Source organism: Symphalangus syndactylus, chromosome 1, assembly GCF_028878055.3.
Source record: "Symphalangus syndactylus isolate Jambi chromosome 1, NHGRI_mSymSyn1-v2.1_pri, whole genome shotgun sequence".
Taxonomy (NCBI): domain Eukaryota; kingdom Metazoa; phylum Chordata; class Mammalia; order Primates; family Hylobatidae; genus Symphalangus; species Symphalangus syndactylus.
Window position 1 is genome coordinate 95710155 of NC_072423.2, and position 13559 is coordinate 95723713.

Below are 13559 nucleotides of genomic sequence, written 5' to 3' on the forward strand. Positions count from 1 at the left end.
GAAGGCACTGGGTAAAGATAGGGAACCAATAAACCTGGAAGGGAGAAAAGCAGGACACTACAGAAAGTACAAAAGATTTGGGAGCAGAAAGGCCATGTGTGGTGGCTCACACCTGTAATCCCAGCACTTCGGGAGGCCGAGGCACGCGGATCACGAGGTCAGGAGATTGAGACCATCCTGGCTAACACGTGAAACCCCGTCTCTACTAAAAATACAAAAAATTAGCCGGGCATGGTGGCAGGCGCCTGTAGTCCCAGCTACTCAGGAGGCTAAGGCAGGAGAATGGTGTGAACCCGGGAGGCAGAGCTTGTAGTGAGCCAAGACCGTGCCACTGCACTCCAGCCTGGGCGACAGAGCTAGACTCTGTCTCAAAAAAAAAAAAAAAAAAAAAAGATTTGGGAGCACAAAACCTAGATTCCAGCCCTTGTTCGTCATGACCCTGAGCAAATCATCTACAAACCAAGAGCCCTCACCCCACGCAGGAATGTTTTTGTTTTTGTTCCTTTGAGACAGAGTCTTGCTCTATTGCCCAGGCTGGAGTGCAGTGGCACCATCTCGGCTCACTGCAACCTCCGCCTCACAGGCTCAAGGGATTCTCCTGCCTCAGATTCCTGAGTAGCTGGGATTACAGGGGTGCACCATCACACCCGGCTAATTTTTGTGTTTTTAGTAGAGAAGGGGTTTCATCGTTTTGGTGAGGCTGGTCTCAAACTCTTGGCCTCAAGTGATCCACCCTGCCTTGGCCTTCCAAAGTGCTGGGGGCCCAAACTGGGAGCCACTGCACCTGGTCCCCACTTAGAAATGTATATTAAAGCACTCTACTTATCAGAAGGGTCTATGCAAATTGGTGTAGGTTTCCAGAGGTCACCCTTCACCTTTTCCTACCTAGGATGGAGTTCAAGAGCATAGAGAATTGATAAGCTAAGAGGTCAAGTCTGAAATTCTAGAACTAAGCTCCAAGGAAAACTAGAACCAGGCCGGGAGGACTGATGCTATTCTGAAGGCTGCGTTTGTTGCTTTGGACGCTGTCCTCAAGCTTGTCTTGTGTATGTGTGTTGCCTTAGCTAGACATAAGCTTCAGAATGTCTAACACCTACATGATGCCTGTCCACTGCTCTGGTGGACATGACAGTTACTGACAAGGGGAAACGGTCTGGAAAACTCCTGGCATTCTGTATAATAATGGAGAAATTTATTTGGCCTGAACTTGGGTTACCTGGAGCAAGAGACACCTGAGCCCAGCCTCAGCCTTCCAGGATTACGGCACTCATACCCTGGGGTGAGCTGCAGGGAAAGACCTCCATGGGCAGCCTAGAGCCTGGGATGGTCCAGGAGGACCTCCTGCTGCAGGAAGGGGACAAACTGGAAGCTGGTTAGCTTTCCCCTAAGTTAGCACATACCTGATAGAGCACCCACCATCAATTGCAAAATCTTTAGTCAAACGCCCAAGTCCTTTCCCCCACAGCAGCCTGTAAGCCCTCTAGGTGGTGATAGAAACAGCAAATAGAACCCTTTTTCCTCCTCTTAAAGAATTTTGCATTAAAGAAAAATTCATATGCAAGGCAATTAAAATTCCTCTTTCCATTCCCAAGTCCTGTAGAAGGGAGGTATACAAACTATAATGTTTTGAGTCCACTAGAACCAACTCTGCAATTAACATTCTACTTCTAGGCCGGGCGTGGTGCCTCATGCCTATAATACTAGCACTTTGGGAGGCTGAGGCAGGAGGATTGCTTGAGCCCAGGAGTTCAAGACCAGCCTGGGCAACAGAGTGAGACCTTATCTCAAAAAACATACACAAAATCTACATCTTTTTTTTTTTTGAAACAGAGTCTCGCTCTATTGCCCAGGCTGGTGTAGTGGCGCAATCTCGGCTCACTGCAGCCTCCGCCTCCTGGGTTCAAGAGATCCTGAGCAGCTGGGATTACATGCATGCGCCACCAAGCCCAGCTAATTTTTTGTATTTTTTTAGAGACAAAAATTATCCCTTCGCTCACACCCTTAAAGAACATTTTTGCAGAGCCCTGGGTGGGGCCTGTGACTCTGAGATCTCCAGGAGCTTGACAAGCTGGGAAGAGATGAGAAGCCATTGGCTGGCGAGGAGGGGCAGGGGGACAAGGTAGTGACAACAGTCAAATGGGCTCCAGCCAGAGGCAGTGAATACACCATTGCTGAGGATCTGTGCTAGGAACAGCAAACAGATACCAAGGGAGGGGAGAGGGATCTAACTCACTGAGAAAAGAATGAGGCCTGGTAGTGAGGGGCTTGGTTCAGGCATCCTCTTTGCATGAAGTCAGAACTGAAACCTAGGCGTTAGTGTTACAGCACTTTTAGAATTTGTCTAGCAGGCTTTCAGGTCTTTGCCAGAAAGCCCCATTAAAAACAAAAACAAAAACCTAAGCCATAACTCTTGGAGAAGAGGTACAGAGATGCTGTATCACTCAAGAGGAATGCCTGGGTTTAGAAAATGGGCATCAGGTCAAAGGCACATCAGTGACCCAAACTTCTGCAAATGGCTTGATAATAGCAGTTACAGCCTTACAGGTTACCATGGTGTCTAGCACAAAACGGTTGTTGAATGAATAAACGAGTGAATGGACTCACAATGAGGCTGGCTTATTCTGGTAATCAAACACAGAGAGAAGGCTGTGTAAGTGATGAGGGAGGACCCAGAGTATACCACACCTCTTGCTGTGGCACAGAGGAGGGGAGGAGGGGAAAGACGAGAGAGATGGTGTTCTCAGACTTCACAGGCCAACATGATGAATCCAGCTGGCTCAGAAGACACCCTGTAGAAAGGTGCCGGCTACTCATTGGAGGGAACTTCCCTGTAACTGGTATTCACCCAGCACCCCTGTCACCCTCCTACGGGCAACAGAAATTTCTGTCTTCTTTTTCCTGCCACAGGCCCCTGCCTAACAGCTGAAACTGTTAGGAAAGCCTGAAACTTAAATTCAGCTCTGGAAAGAAGGCCCAGATCTCAGATGATAAAGCTGGGACAAGCGGAGGGGGACAGGAAAATGGATATGGACCTAACACTGGAGAAAGTGGCAGCTCCGGGAAGGCCTGTCCCCTGGGGACCTGTTTGGAGCATCAGAAAGGACAGAGAGCCAACCCTATAAGCAACAGCTTCCCAGCAACCCCAAGAATCTCAGAGCCATTTCTTTGTCTTCACCACACCCTCCTCCAAGCAGCCTCCCCGCCTTGACTCCTTCCTTCTGTGGGGTATCAGAACTCCAACCTCCTCAGGGAACAGAGCTGGGCCTGGATGCAAATGTAACATGTTCAGGACATAGAAATACAGGCATGAGGCCGGGCGTGGTGGCTCATGCCTGTAATCCCAACACTTTGGGAAGCCGAGGCAGGTGGATCACCTGAGGTTTGAGACCAGCCTGACCAACAAGGTGAAACCCCGTCTCTATTAAAAATATGAAAATTAGCCAGGCATGGCGGCAGGTGCCTGTAGTCCCAGATACTCAGGAGGCTGAGACAGGAGAATTGCTTGAACCCAGGAGGCAGAGGTTGAGGTGAACCGAGATCTCCAGGCTGGGTGGCGGAGCGAGACTCTGTCTCAAAAAAAAAAAAAAAAAAAAAAAAGAAAAAAAAAAAAGAACAAAAATACAGGCGTAAGACAAGGGCAATGTGGCTCAGGACGAAATGCCTTACTTGGCCCTTGGCTCAACGGCCACCTGACTGCATCCATTTGTGCGCCGGTTCCCTCGGTGTCGTGAGAAAGACAAACCACTTTCGCTAGGGCAACACGGAGCGTGGAAACAACCCCGCTAAAAACCCAGCTGCTTGCTAAAAACACTTCTCCTTTACATTTCTTCAAACCCTTGGGCAGGATTATCTTTCTTTTCCCGATAGCCTTAAAGAAGCAGTATTTCAGGGAGGAAACAAAAGGAAAAAGAGAACAGAGGCCAAGGATACTTTTGTAAAACAGATGAAAACCACGATGTCTAAGCAAAGAACCCTGCTTCCTCCCAGACCCCAGGCGTCGCGTCAGATGCTACTGGGGTAGGAAAAATAAGAGGAAGCCAAAGACTCTACAAAGGACACAAGCACAGAAATGACAAAGCAAAAACCCAGAGCCATTCAGGGAAATAAAAGCACAAACACGCGGCCGTCTGGGGGTGGTGGCTTTGTTCTGGTGCAGGGGAAGGCAGGCGCATGGGCAGCGGGGTGGGAGACAGGAGCCTGGATCTGAGCTCTGCCACTCCCTAGCTGGGTGGCCCTGGACAAGCAGTTCACCCCTTGGAGCCTCAGTTTCTTCAAGATAACACCTTTTACCTCCAGAGCTGTTGCAGTAAGTAGAGATAATACATGAAGAGGCCCCAGGACAGCAGAACAAACTTAGTTGCCATGATAATTCTACTGTTGTATTCTTTTATATAAATTTAGTTCTAGATGAGGAAAAACCAAACAGCAGATCCAAAACCACCCAAGAATTCTAATCTCATTTTCCCCACACTTTGGAACTATCCCTGAGAATCTGACTGACAAGGCTCTACAAAGAGAAAGCTGCCCACCCCTGACATCACTTACAAGGAGTTCTCTCCCTCACCCCATCTTCCTCATGACAATTCCCCTGTGCTTGTGAATGAGGATGGGGTCCCTTTGTCTCCATAAAGCCCAACCAGCACCTACAATCCCAGAATAGATTTACTGAAGAAGTAAAGGGGTTTCAGAGTCTTAAGTCAGAGAGGAGAGTGTGGGGCTGGAAATCTAAACAGAATAATGACAAGAAGGATGAGGAGACGGCTACAGACAGATGTACTTTCATTCAATAAATAACTGCACCATTCTAAGATTAAAACTGTGTTTCAGCCATCAGCATTGGCTGGAAAAAGCAACGAGCCTAGGCCAGGCACAGTGGCTCAGACCTGTAATCCCAGCACTTTGCAAGGCCGGGGTGGGCGAATCACTTGAGGTCAGGAGTTCGAGACCAGCTTGGCCAACATGGCGAAACCCCATCTCTACTAAAAATACAAAATTAGCTGGGCGTGGTGGTGCACGCCTATAATCCCAGCTACTTGGAAGGCTGAAGCAGGAGAATCGCTTGAACCCAGAAGGTAGAGGTTGCTTCTAGTGAGCCAAGATCGAAAGAGCAACACTTTGTCTTAAAAAAAAAAAAAAAAAAAAAAAAAAAGCAATGAGTCTAGCTAGCACTTCCAGAGGTGCATCCACAACTCCAGGGATAAGTACCTGGTCTTCCTCCACTCTTTCATTTCTGTCTCTGGCCCAGATCCCTACATGGCTGCCAGCAACACAACAACACAAGGAAGCCCAAAGCCATAGACAGCTGGAGAAGACGAGGCTCCTGCATCACTGAGACGGCTCATTAGTTTCACTTCATTTCTTAGGCTTTAACCCTGACTCTGATAAACCGTCTTGTCCAAGCTTGCTGTTAGCTAAAACAGGGGTCTCAGACAGGGAGGCAAAGGTATGAGATCATCCTTGTTCCTAGAAAAATGACTCTGAAGAAAAAAAGCAAGGCATAGTCAACAACACTAGCTTCATAAGCAGACAACGGCCCACCATTGCTGCCACATCCCATCTTGAGGTGTGCTGAGCAATGACGGTGCAGCAGGGAAAGGTGAACAGACAATAATGTGGGGCAAGAGGTTGGGCTAGGCACAGCTCCACCGCATGACACAGGGAAAGGGAAAAGAGACCCATCGGTTCATTCCTTCCTTACAAGACAGCTATGGAATACATAGGATTTGGGTTTGTTTTTGTTGTTGAGACAGAGTTTTGCTCTGTCACCCAGGCTGGAGAGCAGTAGTGGCACGATCTCGGCTTACTGCAATCTCCGCCTCCCAGATGCAAGTGATTCTCCCGCTTCAGTCACCCGAGTAGCTGGGATTACACGTGTGCAGGTGCACCACCACACTCAACTAATTTTTGTATTTCTAGAAGAAGTGGGGTTTCAGCACGTTGGCCAGGCTGGTCTCAAACTCCTGGCCTCAAGTGATCTGCCCACCTTGGCCTCCCAAAGTGCTAGGATTACAGATGTGAGCCATCACGCCCGGCCAATACATAGGGTTTAAAAGGTCACAGAAAAGCACACAGCTTCAGAATGTCAGAAGACCTCAAGGCAAAAAAAAAAAAAAAAAAAGAGAAAAAGAAAAAAAGTGGCCAAGCACAGTGGCTCACACCTGCAATACCAGCACTTTGGGAGGCTAGGGCCGGTGGATCACTTGAGGCCAAGAGTTCAAGACAAGCCTGGCCAACATGGCAAAACCATGTCTCTACTAAAATACAAAAATTAGCCAGATGTGGTAGCACACACCTGTAATCCCAGCTACTTGGGAGGCTGAGACACAAGAATCGCTTGAATCCCAGGGGCAGAGGCTGCAGTGAGCTGAGATTGTACCACTGTACTCTAGCCTGGGCGACAGAGCAAGACTCTATCTCAGAAAAAAAAAAAAAAAGAAAGAAAGAAAAGAAAGGAAAAGTTGAGCCAGGCATGGTGGCTCACACCTGTAATCCCAATGCTTTGTGAGGCTAAGATAGCAGGATCGCTTGAGGCCAGGAGATCAAGACCAGCCTGGGTAACATAGCAAGACCCCATCTCTACCAAAAAAAAAAAAAAAAAAAATAGCTAGGCATGATAGTGCACACCTCAATTAAAAAAAAAAAAAGAAAGGAAAAAAGTTAGAAATTAAGGATGCTGACTTAGCAAAACAAATGGCACACTATTCTTCCTTCTCTTGGCACCATCTCAGCTCACTATAATCTCCGCTTCCCAGGTTCAAGTGATCTTCCCACCTCAGCCTCCTGAGTGGCTGAGACTACAGGTGTGCACCACAATGCCTAGCTAATTTCTTATAGAGACAAAAAATTAGCATGTGTCAGGGTTTCACCATGTTGCCCAGGCTGGTCTTGAACTCCTCAGCTCAAGCAATCCACCCGTCTTGGCCTCCCAAAGTGATAGGATTACAGGCCTTGTGAGCCACTGAGCCTGGCCTATTATTCCTTCTTATTTGCAAACAAGATAGACGTGATCTTTGGACAAAAGGACAATGGAGGAGGGGAGGTATTGAGGGAACCTGCCCCCGATATTTCACGTAGGTTATTTTCTATTTTCCCTAAGTGTCAGCCAGTCTAAGAAATAAAGGGATAGAGTACAAAAGAGAGAAATTTTAAAGCTGGGTGTCCAGGGGAGACATCACATGTCGGCAGGTTCCGTGATGCCCCCCGAGCCGTAAAACCACCAAGTTTTTATTAGTGATTTTCAAAAGGGGAGGGAGTGTATGAATAGGGTGTGGGTCACAGAGATCATGTGCTTCACAAGGTAATAGAATATCACAAGGCAAATGGAGGCAGGGCTAGATCACAGGACTACAGGACCGGGGCGAAATTAAAATTGCTGATGAAGTTTCGGGCACACATTGTCATTGATAACATCTTATCAGGAGACAGAGTTTGAGAGCAGACAACCGGTCTGACCAAAATTTATTAGGCGGGAATTTCCTCGTCCTAGTAAGCCTGGGAGCACTACAGGAGACTGGGGCTTATTTCATCCCTACAGTTCCGACCATAAAAGATGGCTGCCCCCGAAGCGGCCATTTCAGAGGCCTCCCCTCAGGGGTGCATTCTCTTTCTCAGGGATGTTCCTTGCTGAGAAAAAGAATTCAGCGATATTTCTCCCATTTGCTTTTGAAAGTAGAGAAATATGGCTCTGTTCCGCCTGGCTCACCAGCAGTCAGAGTTTAAGGTTATCTCTCTTGTTCCCTGAACATCGCTGTTATCCTGTTCTTTTTTCAAGGTGCCCAGATTTCATATTGTTCAAACACACATGCTCTACAAATAATTTGTGCAGTTAACGCAATCATCACAGGGTCCTGAGGCGACATACATCCTCTTCAGCTTACGAAGATGATGGGATTAAAAGATTAAAGACAGGCATAGGAAATCACAAGGGTATTGATTGGGGAAGTGATAAATGTCCTTGAAATTTTCACAATTTATGTTCAGAGATTGCAGTAAAGACAGGCATAAGAAATTATAAAAGTATTAATTTGGGGAACTAATAAATGTCCATGAAATCTTCACAATTTATGTTCTTCTGCCATGGCTTCAGCCAGTCCCTCCGTTCGGGGTTCGTGACTTCCCATAACAGGGAGGGGAGTAAAAAAAAAAAAAAAAAAAGAAGGCAATGGCATCATATGTCATAGGCTACTGTCTAGCAGAAGGTATCTAAGAAGTTTTTTGGAAGAAAATGAGTCAAACTCAAGATGCAGAGAAGATAATGAAATGATGATATGGCAAAAAGATAAGAAGCATGTTTCTTTGCAGATGTGGAATTGCTTGGAGGACCGTGATAAAGGCCACTGTCCAGGCAAAGCCATTATCTGAATCTCTTATAATTAGCAGATAATACCTTTGTGATCAGAAAAGGCAAGCAAACTATTTCTATCTGAAATACACCACTTACAAATGTAAAATGTATGGCTCTTACTGAAAGGCTAATAGTTTAAGGAATATTGTCTTTTGAAATAATCTGGAACAGAAGGTAATTATCTACACTAATGAAACAGGAATAGCAAGCAAAGATAATTCAATAAATATTTATAGAGTACTTCTTAAGTGCCTGGCATTGCGTAGGAAGTAGAATTTTTTAAAAAGCATATCAGACTTTGAAAGTAAGGCTTACCATTATCAGTCATCATAAAATCCTGGAAATAAGCCAAGTATTCAACAGTAGGCAAATGGTTAAACAAATCATGGCAAGTCAACACAACCGGGGACTAGGGACATGACCAACTAGAATTGTTTAATACATAGGCCTAATGATGCACATATTCTAGTTACCAGTACTATACAGTTCAGTGGTTTTTAGCATATTTATAATGTTGGCAACCATCACCACTATACAATTCCAGAACCTTCTCATCACTCCAAAAAGAAACCTGGTACCACTAGCTGTCATTCCCCATTCCCACCTGCCCTCAGCCCCTGGCAACCAGTAATCTGCTTTCCATCTCCATGGCCTATTCTGGATATTTCCTAGAAATGTCATATAATATGTGACCTTTTGTGTCTGGCTTCTTTCACTTAGCACAATGTTTTCATGGTTCATCCATGTTGTAGCACGTGTCAGAACTTCACTCCTTTTTATGGCTGAACAAGATTCCACTGGATGGGTAGGCCACATTTTGTTTAGCCATCCATTGGTTGATGAACATCTGGGTTGTTTCCACCTTTTGGCTCTTTTTTTGTGTGGGAGATGGAGTTTTGCTCTCGTCACCCAGGCTGGAGCGCAATGGCGCGATCTCGGCTCACTGCAACCTCTGTCTCCCGGGTTCAAGCGATTCTCCTACCTTCAGCCTCCTGAGCAGCTGGGATTACAGGCATGCACCACCATGCCCGGCTAATTTTTTTTGTATTCGAATAACGCTGCTGTGAATGCTCATACATACATTACATTTTAAATATGTAATTTTTAACTATCCAGGCTGGCCTCCCCTAGTCATGCATTAATTAGTCAAGGACTTGAACTCAGCAGTATGACTCTAGAGCTTGACTCCCAACCACACCAGTGTACTCCCGTACTCCTCTGGTTTTCGTTCTCTAATAGGAAACACACACAGCAGCCTAGGAATGGCTGGATGGCAGTAGAAATTTAAAAGTCACTGTTAAAAATCAGCCAGGCAAGCCGGCCACAGTGGCTCATGCCTGTAATCCCAGCACTTTGGGAGGCTGAGGTGGGTGGATCGCCTGAGGTCAGAAGTTCAAGACCAGCCTGGCCAACACAGTGAAACCCCATCTCTACTAAAAATACAAAAAATTAGCTGGGCATGGTGGCAGGTGCCTGTAATCTCAGCTACTAGGGAGGCTGAGGTAGGAGAATCGCTTGAACCCGGGAGGCAGTGGTTGCAGTGAGCTGAGATCGTGCCACGGCACTCCAGCCTGGGCAACAAGAGCGAAAGTCCATCTCAAAAAAAAAAAAAGATAGAATCTGGGATGTTAACTTTGGGTTCTGCTTTCCCCACTTGAAAGGGCTGGATGGTGTCAAGCCTGCTCAAGGGGAGAGGGTAGTAAGGAACCCTGGAGACTAGATCATGGGAAACAAGAAAGGTTTGTAGAATTGGGACTAAGAGAAAGAATAAAATAATGTAAAGGAGAAATTTACATGAAGAGACAGAGAGGGAAATAAGTTCTAAGATGAACAATACAAGCAAACATAACAATATACATCTGCTCGTTGGTTTCGGCCACAGACATAAAGCCACAAAGGGACGTGTGAATTTCAGATGCCTATGTTGTGCCACTGATTGGCTCCAGGGTCTACCACCTTCAGAAGCCCACCTGTGGCAGGCTGGGTATGGTGTCTCACACCTGTAATCCAGCACTTTGGGAGGCCGAGGCGGGCGGATCACGAGGTCAGGAGATCGAGATCATCCTGGCTAATATGGTGAAACCCCGTTTCTACTAAAAATACAAAAAAATTAGCCAGGCGTGGTGGCAGGCGCCTGTAGTCCCAGCTACTTGGGAGGCTGAGGCAGGAGAATGGCGTGAACCCAGGAGGCGGAGCTTGCAGTAAGCCGAGATCGTGCCACTGCACTCCAGCCTGGGCGACCGAGCGAGATTCTGTTTCAAAAAAAAAAAAAAAAAAAAAAATGCTGATCTGGGAAATAAAAGCTGTGTATTTACAAACACATCAATAGGTGATAGTCCCCTTGTCTTCTCTTCTGCAGAAATGTGTGAAATGGAAGGTCAGCTACTCCTGGAAGTGAAGTTCATCTACAGCTTGGTGTCCAAGGGGCAGTAATGAACCTCCCTGAGACTCAGTGGCTGAATGCTGTGACATGGGGCCAGTCCTTTAAAATGTGGAAGGCAGGCAAGCACTGAATTAGATCACACACATGAAAGTACCTTGGAAATGATAAGGCACTACAAAAAGATGGTAATCTCTATGTAGATTAAATAAAACAGGTACCCTTTTCTGTATCCAGACAATAGGACAACATAAAATGACTTGAAAAAAATTTACTTAAAAAACACGAATCAGGGCCAGGCGTGTAATCTTCGCACTTTGGGAGGCTAAGGCGGGCGGATCACGAGGTCAGGAGTTCAAGATCAGCCTGGCCAATATGCTGAAACCCCATCTCTACTAAAAATACAAAAATTAGCCAGGCGTGATGGTGGGCACCTGTAGTCCCAGCTACTCGGGAGGCTGAGGCAGAAGAATTGCTTGAGCCCAGGAGGCGGGGTTGCAGTGAGCCGAGATTGTGCCACTGTACTCCAGCCTGGGCGACAGAGCAAGACTCCGTCTCAAAAAAAACAAAACAAAAAAACAAGAATCAGGCCAACCTGAAATTAGCACCTACCAAGATGAACTTGGCAGCAGCAGAATGACCATGGGGTGTTCAGTCTACCTAGTAGTGCAAAAAAAATGTGAGCATTAATAATAATAATAATAATTATTATTATTATTATTGAGACAGAGTCTCACTCTTTTTTTTTTTTTTTTTTTTTTTTTTTTTTTTTTTTTGAGATGGAGTCTCGCTCTGTCACCCAGGCTGGAGTGCAGTGGCGCAATCTTGGCTCACTGCAAGCTCCGCTTCCCGGGTTCACGCCATTCTCCTGCCTCAGCCTCTCCGAGTAGCTGGGACTACAGGCGCCCGCCACCACGCCCGGCTAATTTTTTGTATTTTTAGTAGAGACGGTGTTTCACCGTGGTCTCGATCTCCTGACCTCGTGATCCGCCCGCCTCGGCCTCCCAAAGTGCTGGGATTACAAGCGTGAGCCACCGCGCCCGGCCGAGACAGAGTCTCATTCTTGTTGCCCAGGCTAAAGTGCAATGGAGCAATCTCGGCTCACTGCAACCTCCGTCTCCTGGGTTCAAGCAATTCTCTGGTCTCAGCCTCCTGCGTAGCTAGGATTACAAGCATGCGCAACCTTGCCCGGCTAATTTTGTATTTTTGGTAGAGACGGGGTTTCTCCATGTTGGTCAGGCTGGTCTTGAACTCCCAAACTCAAGTGATCCACCCACCTCAGACTCCCAAAGTGCTGGGATTACAGGTATGAGCCACCATGCCCAGCTGTGAGCATTAATTATTATGGGCAATTTCAGAAATCAAAAGGCTAAAATAGCAAAATATTTGGGAAAGAAACACTACATGAAAGTGGGAATCTGCAACCAGGGACAAGGAGGGTCAAGGTCTAAAATAGGGTCATATCATTTTTTAAAAGGGCCTGTGTACGATTCCTGCTCTGTAAGCAACCCTATCTGTACTATTTATTGAATGCTGGAATGGACTTAGCCAGCCACCATCTAAGACTTACCTGGTACCAATAGGTCAACCACAGATCTTTAAACCAGAAGAGGCTGACCCCAGAGATTCTATCTCCCATTATAAATCCATAAAAGTAGCCTTCTGGGACAAATCAGTGTCATGTGAGTTTGAAACATGAGTCAGATTTCTAGGCCCAAGCATAGTACTAAAATTTTGGGGGAGTGGCCGAAACCACTTCCGTCTCATCACTGTGGTGCTGGCAGCCTTACTTCTCAAATGTGAAAGCCAGCAACCCCTGAGAATGGAAGCCATAACCCTAGGGATGCAAAGGCTCATCTTGAAAGTGCTACTTTATTTTTGTTTTGTTTTTTTTGAGACAGAGTCTCACTCTGTCCCCCAGGCTAGAGTGCAGTGGCGCAATCTCAGCTCACTGCAACCCCTCCCTCCCAGGTTCAAGCGATTCCCTTGCCTCAGCCTCCCAAGTAGCTGGGACTACAGGTGTATGCCACCACGCCCGGCTAATTTTTGTACTTTTGGTAGAGACAAGGTTTCATCATGTTGACCAGGGTGGTCTCGAACTCCTGAGCTCAAGTGATCCACCCACCTCGGCCTCCCAAAGTGCTGGGATTACATGTGTGAGCCACGGAGCCTGGGCTTCTTTTTATTTTTTACATATTTTTTTGAAATAGAGACGGAGGTCTCACTACGTTGCCCAGGCTGGTCTCAAACTCCTGGGCTCAAGTGATCTTTCCACCTTGTCCTCCCAAAGTGCTAGGAATACAGGCATGAGCCACCACACCTGGCCAGATTAAATTTTGTCTTAAAAGCATAGGCAAGTTGGCAAGAAAATAAGGAACATTCAGGCTAAAACCCTAAGAAAGAGAAACAGGGAGGCAAGTTAACACTGAAGCTTTTATCTAGATGGCATTTGCAGAACTAGGCAAACCTGAGCTTCAGTTTTCAAAGCCTCAAAAGGTCACAGAAGCATGGCCCAGAGCCCAGCCGTGGTGGGAAATCTAAAGAGATCTTACCCCCAGTGAAGTTGGGACTTCCAAAGGATACTCCCTTAACGTAACAGTGAACCACCAAGAAACTTGATCTACCCTTCCCTGTCCCCAAGAACTACCTGCAAGAAAAATCAACTGTCTAAGTCCTTGGCACTGAGCAGGTAGAAAAACAAAAAACTCCCCCCAAGAAGCTGCAACCACAAAACAGCCCTCACACAGACTTACAGTCCAAAGTTGTACTACCTGGGTGATCAGAAAATACTCAGTGCTCTATATACTGACAGTAGGAGAAGGGCAAATTAGTTTT

The 13559-nt window shown here is 46.5% G+C and overlaps 1 protein-coding gene and 1 non-coding gene across 6 annotated transcripts in view; one reads left to right on the plus strand and one right to left on the minus strand.

Annotated features, from left to right (window-relative positions):
- The window catches only part of PC (pyruvate carboxylase), a 111669-nt gene that overhangs the window by 70581 nt on the left and 27529 nt on the right, over positions 1-13559 (minus strand). The gene's annotated exons all lie outside the window — the stretch shown is intronic.
- Positions 2315-2376, plus strand: LOC129461471 (U7 small nuclear RNA). The gene has a single exon (XR_008650562.1). It is a non-coding gene; the product is annotated as a U7 small nuclear RNA (small nuclear RNA).